Below are 12,063 nucleotides of genomic sequence, written 5' to 3' on the forward strand. Positions count from 1 at the left end.
TGCCAATAAACTCCAAGAATCTAGGAGTGAGGATAGAACATATTCTTCCTCAGAGCCCTCAGAGAGAAGCCACCTTGCTGACACCTTGAGCTTGGACTTCTTGCCTCCAGGCCTGTGAAGCAATAAATTTCTGTTCTTAAAGCTACCTAGTACACAGTATACTTTGTTATGGCAGCCCTAGCAAACTAATACACACAATATTGGGTCAATATTTTAGACATGGGTAGGGTGGATTAAAAGTTTGTTCATGAGGTTTAGTATCTATAAATTAATCGAATCCCTGAACTAAATAAGATATGACAGAGGCAAGAAGGACATTTCTCTGTGCTTTAAGAACACGTGGCAAATGAAAAACAAAAATTGCTGGCACAAGGAATGACAATCTTTGGTGCTTTCTCAGCTCAGACTTCAAGTATCTTCAGTTGCTAACTCCCCTGCATTTATTCTAAGACCAGCTAAGAGAAGAGAATTGCTGCCCTTCGTTGGGGAGTTTGTATTCTATCCAACCAAGTGGATAGAACGAGATACAAAGCCTCCCATTAAAAGTTTGCTAGGGGACTTCCCTGGTGGCACAGTGGTTGAGAGTCCGCCTGCCCATGCAGGGGATGCGGGTTCATGCCCCGGTCCGGGAGGATCCCACATGCCGCGGAGCGGCTAGGCCCGTGAGCCATAGCCGCTGAGCCTGCACGTCTGGAGCCTGTGCTCTGCAGCGGGAGAGGCCACAATGGTGAGAGGTCTGCGTACCACAAAAGAAAAAAAAAAAACTCTTGGCATTGATCAGGAAGTGAAGAGAAGAGAGATGAAATAGCATAACTAAGCTATGGAAATGTGAAATAATGTGGAATGTTGTTTGCCTTACAAATGTGTTTGGGCCAGGGCATCATCTTAATGTGGAAGAGTAGTGAAAGAGGAGTTTGTTCAAATTATGAATGATTTTGTATGCCATGCTGAGTTGAGACTTTATCCTCAATAATACGAGGAGACATGAAATGACTTTCAACTTAGTGGGAGGTCATTGAGTTTTAGAAATCCTATTCATATAACAGCCAGGAAGATGATTGAAGGAGTTTAAGGTTAGCAGCTGAGAGATCCTCTCCCATCAAGTCATTGCAATAATCTCATAGTGAATGCTGATGCCTGGACTAAGGTAATGGCAGTGCAAAAAGGGAAAAGATTTAGATACATATTTATGGGGTAGAATGGGCACTTGAACCAGATTGCCTGAAAAGGAGGAGGAAATCTACAAAGTGTAGCAGGTTTCTGGCTTGGACATCTGTGTTGATGTGGTGTCATCAACAAGAGTGGAACATAGAAAATGAGGGTCAGTTTGGTAAGGATGTGTAGACTCTGAGATGTCTGTGAAACATTCTTCCAGGGAGCCCTGGAACACACTTTGTGAAGTTGTATTTTCATGATATGGTGGTTGTGTATTTTGTCAAGTGGACTGGATCTCCATATCCCAGATTTTCTTCTCTTCTTGTGAGAGTAGGTGACAAGAGCCACCTTGCATAGGATTTAAAAGACAGAAGTGAAGTATCAACCAGATTTTTTTCCTTTGTAGTTGTTGTAACTGGACATGAGATGCTGTAGCTACATACCCATGTTCTACCTGGTAACTAATCATGGTGGCAGCATTCGAGCCTGCATAATCTCCTGTCCCTACTGTAGACCCCTCTTCAGCACTGCATCTTTGACTCCTGGGTCAGGTGAATCACAAATTGCCAAATTCTTCTACAGGACACCCCCCTTATCAAAGTAGGAGGCTTAGCGGTATTAGGAGACTGATGAGAGTCCCATTCCATCTGCATGTGTCCACTCATCTCATTGGCTCCAGTTTGTCCTCAAAGGTTCTACCTCATCATCAGAGGTTACAGCTTGTCCATGCTTCCCTTCTTGAATGCCTGCATTGATGACTTCAGGTTGCAGTACCAGATACAGAAGGAAGAACCTCTGATATACTGTGAACCAGCTCCCAAAATTGCATAAGGTCAAATCTCTATAGGAAATCCCTATTAGGTCTACTTCTCTGATTAAACCCTGATGGACATAACAAGAGTAGTTTTTATAGACTGCTTTGTCATTGTACACAGCTTTGAAAACATAGTCCAATGCTCCAGACACTTTGGCCCCTGGGGCAAAACGTCAAAATTTTATGGTTCCACCAGCCTAGGGCACCATTGTTCAGTTTTAACATTAAGCTAGTGGTCCATCTCCTCAAGCTGAGAAATGATGTCTACAAAAATGGGCAATTTAAAGCAGAGTGTGGCAAATGCTCTCTATAAAGGGCCAGATAGTAAATAATTTAGATTTGTAGCCCATAAGGTCTTTGTCACAACTATTCAGCCCCCATTGTTGAGCAAAACTAGCCATTGACAACACATAAATGAAAGAATATGGCTGTGTCGAAATAAAACTTTACTTATAAACACAGATGATGTGTTAGATTTAGCCACTGACCATGGTTTGCCAGTACCTGATTTAGACAAAATAGTACAAGTTCTTTATCATAAAAAGTGCACTTTAAAAATTCATTAATACATTTAGCATGGAGAAAAAAATTAATGTCGGGGTCAGATAGCCTAAGATATAATCTCAAGTCTAGCACTTTCTGATGCTCCATTTCCTCATTTTAAATGAAGATATAAAGATAAGTACAGTGTTGTAAAATATGTCCACAAAGTTTTTGACGTGTCTCTTTTCAAAAAAATAACATCTAATTCCCTTCCCCTTGAATATGAACTGGACAAGGTGACTCATTCCAAGGGAATAGAACAATGCTGAAGTGGCATTTACACAATTTCCAAGGATAAGTTAGAAAAAGGTGATTCAGCCTCAACTTGACTCTCTCTTCAGGTACTCACAACCTAACTGCCAAGATATGAGGAAACCAAGTGGCCAAATGGAAAGGTCATATATAGGTGTTCTGACCTTAACCCCAGCAGTAGTCCCAGCTGACAGCCAGCATCATCTGTCAGACATGCAAATGATCAAGATATCCCATGATTCTCATCCCCAGCCTTTGGGCTGGTCCAGTTAATGACAAGTGGAATTGAAACATTTGTCTCCACAAGCCCCACCTAAATTGCAGAAACATAAGTAAAATAAATGCTGTCATTGTTTTAAGTTACTAAGTTTTGGGGTATTAGTAACACAACAATAGATTGCTAGAATATAAAAACTCCTCAGTTATTACAGTAAAAGAATTTTGTAGGAATCTCCCAAACCTACTAACCTACTGACTTGTATCTTACTACCATACACAAGCATGTGTGTCAACTGACTATTTTTTTTTAAATGGAAGTATAGTTGATTTACAGTGTCATGCTAGTTTCAGGTGTACAGCATAGTGATTCAGTTATATATATATATTCTTTTTCAGATTCTTTCCCCTTATAGGTTATTATAAAATACTGAGTATAGTTCCCTGTGCTATACAGTAGGTCCTTGTTGATTATTATATATATAGTAGTATGTATATGTTAATCCCAACCTCCTATTTTATCCATCCCCCCACCTTTCCCGTTTGGGTAACAAGTTTGTTTTCTATGTCTATGAGTCTCTTTCTGTTTTGGAAATAAGTTCATTTGTATCTTTTTTTTTTTTTTTTTTTTAGATTCCATGTATAAGTGATATCATATGATATTTGTCTTGGTCTGGCTTACTTCACTTAGTATGATAATCTCTAGGTCCATCCATGTTGCTGCAAATGGCATTATTTCATTATTTTTTATGGCTTAGTAATATTCCATTGTGTATGTATGTATATGTGTGTGTGTCTATATATATATATATATATATATATATATATATATATATATATATCTCACATATTCTTTATCCACTCATCTTTATCCACTCATCTGTCGATGGATATTTAGATTGCCTTCATGTCTTGTCTGTTGTAAATAGTGCTGCAATGAACATTGGGTGCATATATCTTTTCGAATTATAGTTTCCTCTGGATATATGCCCAGGAGTGGGATTGCTGGATCATATGGTAGCTCCATTTTTAGATTTTTTTAAAGAACCTCCATACTGTTCTCCATAGTGGCTGCCCCAAGTTATATTCCCACAAACAGTGTAGGACGGTTCCTTTTTCTCTGCACCCTCTCCAGCATTTATTATTTATAGACTTTTTAAAGACTTTTTTTAATGTAGACAATTTTTAAAATCTTTATTGAATTTGTTACAATATTGCTTCTGTTTTATGTTTTGGTTTTTTTGGCTGCTAGACATATGGGATCTTAGCTCCCCAACCAGGAATTGAATCCGCACCCTTTGCATTGGAAGGTGAAGCCTTAACCACTGGACCACCAGGGAAGTCCCTATTCGTAGACTTTTTGATGATGGCCATTCTGAGCAGAGTGAGGAGATACCTCATTTGTAGCTTCCTAACAATCCAAAGAGAGGATTTAAGAGGCAGAACATGATGACCTAACCTGGAATTTGGCCAAAACCCGAAGCTTAACACTTCTAATTATTTCAAGAATGATGTCATGGGACTTCTGATGACCAGCCTAGAATAGGACTAGAGCTGGCCAAACCACCTTTATTTGAAATGAAACACTACTGCAAACTTAAAGCCTTGTGAATTTTGAACTAGAAAGTTTGGCCTTTACTTTATTTTGGCCAGCGTGCTTTCCAACAGAAGTGTAAATCATATTTTTTAAAAAGTTACCTCAGAAAACACATGAATAGTTACAGGTCAGTTACAATTGGTTCATTTAAAGTTCTTTCTTTCTTAAGTTCAAGATAATAAGATGGAGTCCGGGGCTTGGGGGAACAGAATGTCTACACTTTTGGTCTAAATATTGGATCTATGTTTGTGTATTTTTATTTTCATAAGGATGGAGATAATACTGAAAGTAAAAGAAAACAGAGACAGAATAAACCTAGAAACATGGGTTTGTAGTTTGATATGATGACATGTATATGACGATCAGAGAAGTAAGGGTGATAGTTGTATAAGTGAGTAGATGTGAGTGAATATAAACATTGAAATTACAGGATAACCCTTAAAGAGAATGGAATACAAGACAATACTTCAACTTTATTTCCTTATAGCACATTTTCCCTTTCCCAGAGCTACACACTGGTGACACTGGCCTACATTTTCTCCAACTTACCATTCTGTCCCAAAATGCCATAACTTTGCCACTCAAGGATCTTTTCCTGGAATGTCCTCGGGGTAGGTTTTGAAATGAAAAAAATATCAAGTCATACAGTCCTGGATTTGGAGGACAGCTGCCTCTAGCTAACTGTGTAAACTTGAGCATTTGTTATTTATGACCATCAATTTCAAGACCTGTAAAATAGAGATATAGAATATCCTTCTATATGGTGGTTATACAGTTCAAGTAAGAAAATATTCATGAAACACTTACCACTACATCATAGAATAAGATGTAGGGCAAGTTCAGTAAGGAATTATTTCCCCAGAACCCCTAATTTCTTACTCAGTGACTCCTATTTATGCTTTGCAATCCTTATGCAGTGTCACTGCCTTTTTACGGTCCTTGCCAAGACCCCCAAGCAAAGTTTAACTTCTTTCTCCAGGCTGTAATAGAATGTTGGCCACTTTGTATTGTCTTAATATGATTATGTGTCTGGCTGTCTCATGTAGATTTGGGACCTTATTAATTCCTTGTGTGTTTTATCCCTTCATGATGATAGTCTAGAAATTTTTATTTTGTAATAAAGGCATTTATAAACATGTCATTTATAAAAATTAGTATGTGCCATTTGAGAGAACTGAAGGGTGGATTACTCAGTATTTGGAAATGTTTTAGTCTGCCTTATAGAGTCCATCACTTCCCCTCATCTGGTTCCCACTTGCCCAACTGTCACTATTATTTGATTTATGGCTGGTCCCTGCTCGTCTTTATGACCTTGCCTTCATGTTTTCTCAAGTCAGAGGGTTTTTTGGTAAACCTATACCCTTATTAATGAAATACGACCAATCAATGCTATAAAGTACTCTTGAAATGTGTAAATATTATACACTGTCCAAAGGGGCAGTACTAATTGCAAAAGGAATGGATGGAAAAACCACTGCTGTACAAATTTAATTTTAGAAATACATTTTTCTCCTAAGTAAGGTGTTCACAAAAAGATTAAACTATGATCCTTTTAAATCTACATATTCTTAAGCTGCTAAATTTCTAGAAATAATAATTATTATGTAGCTAATATTCTGTAGAGATTTAATATGGCACAAGCACAAAACTGAAAACTTTTTCATCTCATTTTTATCACTATGGCAAACCTTAAGAGAGAGATATTATCATTGTGTCAATTTCACAGATGAGGAAGTCCAATTAACAGGAGACTAATTCATAGTTTATTAGCCTGGTTTGAACATTCTGTACAATTTATATACAGACTCATGTATTGGCAGAATTAACCACCACCTAGGGTTTATGATATTTTTATTATTACCTTTTCTTATATTTGGGTAAGTGTATCAATGACCTATGTGAAGACTTTATTGGTCATCAATAAAGTGAATTTGCTTATCTGATTACCTTCTCTCATCTTAGAACTTGCATGAATGGGAAAACAGATAAATACATTTCATTAGAAAAAAAGAAAGCAGAGAAAGAAAAAGTCACTAAAAGTTCAGGATTGGATGCTTCTTACTATAAGTAGTAAAGGGAAGAAATCTGGGCAGTCAGATGAGCAGATGAAACATTCAAAGAAATGTTTGTGAGCAGATGAAACATTCAAAGAAAAAATGTGGTCATCCTGGTAGTCATTTTTATTGTCTTTAACCAGTACTGCAGAGGTCTAAGACCTAAAGTAAATCATTTTTTCATTTACTCCACTGACTTTGATGTAATAAACAGAAAGCTGATCTGAGGTAGCCTTTCAAATTACTTATATATACTGTAGGATTACTCCAACATCTCAGATGATTTTCCAAAATAAAATCATGTAAGCCTGCAGACCACATATTTTTATTGATACACATTTCACCTTAACACACATATACCTTGAGGGTAGAGGTTAAAGCACCTAGATGTTCCTAACATGGTCCACTAGTCTCTAAGGAATAAAGACTTGGGGTCATTTTTGCAATCCATCAGGTGTGGTTGAATCTTTTCTCCTGGCATCTTCCTAGACCATCACTGTGGCCTGGATCCAATAGGAAATCACTCATTAGAGCAAACTCCAAAAACTTGATCTTCTAGAGGGAGGAAAGCAGAGGGAGAGAATACTGTGCTTCAGTGAGAGTAACTGGATGGAGAAATAAAAGGTAATACTCCCATTCTGTGGTTGGTTCCTCCAGGAATTTTGCTGTTTATATCCTTGATAAGATTACCTGTCTGCAAATTATAAAACACCAATATGTTGTTTCTAGATGTGATTAGTATGTATGCTGGTTTGACCACCTCATCAAAAGTGGTTATAGGTTTTATCGTATTGCTATGCAAACTAGGCATCCCTAATGTATTGATGCTGATAAGTTTAGTGGTGTTGATTACTACTGAGGCAAGAACTGGACTTAGAATCATAATTCATATATTCAAACACTCTACAACTTTGCTGTGAGACACTATAATGTAGTAAAAGACATCATCTTTGAGATCATATGGTTCTAAATTCAAATATACTTATACGATACACACACACACACAAACAAAAATTAACCTCTTTGTGACTTATTTTACACACATTTAAACTAAGAGAAGTAATATTTTCCCTGCAATATTATCTTGAGAATTACAGATAAATGTTATAAAATGCATGATGCACATGGTGGACACAGAATAAAAAAATTATTAATATTATGAAAACAGGAAAACACAACAGAGAAAATCAAAGCCCAAGTGTTGGGTTTGAAATGATTAACAAAGTATATAAACACCTAAAAAGACTAATTTTTAAAAAGAAAGGAAGGTAGAATGGAAAGAAGTGAAGAAGGGAAGGAGGAAGGAAGGAAACATCAGTAACCAGTTACCAACATTAGAAATGAATGTGGGGACATAACTACAGATCCTACATCAAATGGTTATTAAGGAAATATTTTGAAGACATTTATGTTCAAAATAATTCAGTAAATTTGACAACTGAGATAAATAGATAAATTCCTTGAAAAAAAAAACACAACTCACAAAAACTGATGCAAAGTAAGAGAAAAATCTGAATAGCACTAAAGAAATTGAAGTCATAATTTGAAACCTTCCCACAAAGCTACAAAGAAAGCTTCAGACCAAGATGGTTTCACTGATGAATTCCATCAAACATTTATACCAGTCTTGAATAAACCCTTTTAGAATATAAAGGATGAGGGAATAACTTTTCAACTGATGTTATGAGATCAACACAGCCTTAATACCAAAACCTAAGAAGGACATTACAAGAAACAAAATCCCTAATGAATATACATGTAAATATTCTTATCAAAATATTAATAAGTCAAATCCAGCAATATGTAAAGGGACAATACATCATGACCAAGTATTCAAGACTGACTTTACAACTGTAAATCAGTCAATGTAATTGATTAACAGAATAGAGGAGAAAAATCATGTGCATATATCAATGCATGTAAAATAAGTTGAGAAATTCAACAAAAACTCATGAAAAAAATCTCAGTAAACTAAAAGTGCAGGAGGACTAACTCAATATTATAATAGACATCTATTGAAACCTACTGCCAGTGAAATATTGAACACTTTTTCAAGATTAAGGATGTTGACTTTCACCACTTTTATTTAGTATCGTTCCAGAGGTTCTAACCAATGAAATAAGGTTGTAAAAATTGAGTAAGGTCATAAAGATTGGAAAAAAGGAAATAAAAGTGTATTCAGACATGATTATATATATAGCAAATCCTAAGGAATATTGTTGATGTTCAGAATATCCCTAATGTCAAATTAATTCTATGCTAAGGAATGAAAGAAATATCCACTTATTGTTTGTATGCTTTATCGGTTAACATATTCATCAATATATTACAGGTTGTATTTGACTATTACTTCCATGTAGAAGAGGAATATTAATTCAGGAATAAAGCATATATAGGTTGAGTACCTACCATCAAAATTGGCCCTACCCTCAAGGAGTTTTCAGTCTTGTAAATTCCAGGGCTTGCTTAATATGGGACTTGGATCACACTCACATTTTACAAGTAAATTCACAACCAGCTAGTATGTATGTTGGTTCTGCTGCCCAGGAACTACAACTTACTGGTCAGCCTCCCCACTGTTATCATATACATAAATCTATTGTTCCATGACCATTTACTAGTCAGGTGGGATAATAAGTACATCTGAGAAGTGACAATTCTTGGGTAGGACAGGGTCCTAGAGAACTTGTCACCGAACACAAGGCAAAGGAAAACTATTATTCAGATTACCTTTAGATAATCTTCCTAGAAAATAGATTTCATATAGCTCTTTTATTGTTTCCAATTTATAGAGGAGGGCAGAATACCATCAGAGTAACAATTTACAATTTCAGGAGTCAGAAATTAAAGGCCTGGGACCATAATTTTAAAACCTGTGCAGCTTTTAATGTTATTCTTTTTACCCTCATGCCATAGGTCAGGTTGCCCAGGAAACAAACTAGACAGGGATGTGTATGCAGGTGTTAATTAAGGACAGTCCTCAGGAGCACCTGTAAGGGAGATGGGAGGAGGCAGCAGGACTGATCAGAGGGAGAGGTTGAACCATGATGTGGTTGCAGTAGAGGCTATCAGTGATGCCTCAGGGAGCTCTAAAGCTGGTTGGCCCTTTAATGATGGGTAAAGGGGGCCATCTTCTTAGCACCTTTGCACCTTCTCATCAACCAGTCATTGAAGGTGGGCTGTTCCACCCTTAAGGTTCATAACCATAACCATGGGCAATGTTGTTTCCTTTGGCAGCGGGCAATTCCTGAAGGTGGACTCAGCTGTGCGCTGTCAGCAGGTAACATTCTTTGCAGCAGGAAGAATGAGTGTCTTCAGTGCTAAAGGGAGCACCCAGTAATGTATAACAACATCCTGTACACCCCACAGTAAATTGCAATAAAATTCTGGAGCAGAAGGAATCTGTGTGTTTCAATGAAGGCATCTAAGAAGTAGGGGTTTATGGAGCTGCATCTCACATTGAAGCCAGGGGATGGAGAGAAGAACTAGAGGCGCTCCCAAGCAGAAATGAGCACGCATCAGGCTGTTTGGGCACCTGATTCTAGAAAGAAGCAGAAGCAAGGAGTAGGTCCAGGTCTAAGAGGCAGCCCTGATGCCAAGCAGTTAAAAAGTGGTTGTGTGCAGAGCTCCCTCACATGTGACAGGGAAGCAGTGACTCGAATAGATAGCAGAGCACTGTTCCTGAGCCCCATTTATGGCTCAGGCTGTACTTCTTGATAGACTGGTAGGTCATGGGAAAGCCAGAGCTTCTGGTGATGAGGTGGCAGCCACTTCAAGATGCATTGTTAGAAACTACTAAAAACGAACGAGAAACAGTGGCTATTTCAGTAGGAAGAACTGGAGAGATAGAAGATATATTTTCATGCCTTTCTTTTTATAAATTCATGGGGCTAAATATAGTAGAATTAAAGTGATTTTTACTTTTTTTGTGTGTTTTTCTGTATTTTTTATTTTTTAATTTATTTTTAATGTTTTTATTTTTTTTTACTGAAGTATATTTGATTTACAATGTATTTTTAAAATAGAGTAATTGAATTAGTATCATCAGGGTCAGCAAAATATTACATAAGAAAGGTTATATGAGAGTGTCACTTCCACCTTACAGCCATTCTACCATGCAAAGTACTCTTCTGAGCTCAAGCACTACTTGGGCCATCAAACTTTCTTACCTTGCTTTCTTTCTATTTTTATTTTTATTATTATAGTTACTAGTATTTATATTATTATAACACATAATTAATACATATTATATAATATATGGTATATTTTGCAATTACGTATTTTATGTATAAATGTAATATTTTATAATTATGATACATAATTGTTTTATATACTATTATATTTATATAAATTAATATTTATTATTCTATTGTATTAATGCACCCTATTTATCCTTTGCTTGATCTATAATAGTCCTCATAGGTTTCAATATTTTTATCCCAAAATGCATGCATTTAGGGTGAGTTAGCTAAAGAAGATAGCTTCTATAGGAAATGAAATTTTAATCTGGAAGAAATGAAAATTGCTTCATCTCATATGGAGAGAAACTCACTCCAAAAAAAAAAAAATGCAAACCCGCCCTAATGTTGCAAGACATGTCTTTGGCAGTGACCTTTTTTGTGCTGTGTAGCCACTGGGTTATCTAGAGCCCTGTTGGGTGAGCCAGAAAACTTGGAAATGTTCAGATAAGTCAGGGTCAATGTGACCTTTTATGTACTCAATTCTTGGGAAGGTTGCTAGCTTAAAACGTCTCTGAACGTAAACAAGAGAAATAGTTACTATTCCAAAACTGAAACTAAACTAACAGGTTGGAGAAGATCATTTACTGCTCCAGAGATTTGCAAAAGGAGATGATGGCTGTATAAATTTATGACAGTTTTATCAAATTACTGAAATGCCTTGCATGTGAACTTTATTTTGAACATGCTGATAGTTTTCATATAATTTCTCTGTATTATCTATCAGGTTGTTAAAATGTTTTCCATATGCAAAAATTAGTTGTAAAAAGCATCCAGACTATTATTAGTGATTGATTATTCAAGAAAAAAAGCATAGCTCTTTATGTCATATGAACAAACTTTGGCTCTGATGGTCATGTAAATACGCAAGCTGAAACATATAGGGTGATAAAAGCTGAAGAGACTGGAATATTAGAGTCAGCTTGCTGAAGTAATGTATGTCCACTTGATTTCTCAGGAAGCAATGAAATATGGTGAAGGAACAGGGGTGATATAGAAGAGACCCAGAGAGAATACTTTAAAACATTTTTATAACTTAAAGTGAAATGGTCAGGTGATGTTGTCTAGTATTTTAGAGCATGGTTTTGAAGCCAGACAAGTGTGAATTTACAGCCTGGCTTCCCACTTACTCCACACATAACTTACGAATGCATTCCCTCTGAGCCTCAGTTTACTTCTCTGTGAGCTGGGGAT

The sequence above is a fragment of the Tursiops truncatus genome, chromosome 4 (assembly GCF_011762595.2).
Source record: "Tursiops truncatus isolate mTurTru1 chromosome 4, mTurTru1.mat.Y, whole genome shotgun sequence".
NCBI lineage: Eukaryota > Metazoa > Chordata > Mammalia > Artiodactyla > Delphinidae > Tursiops > Tursiops truncatus.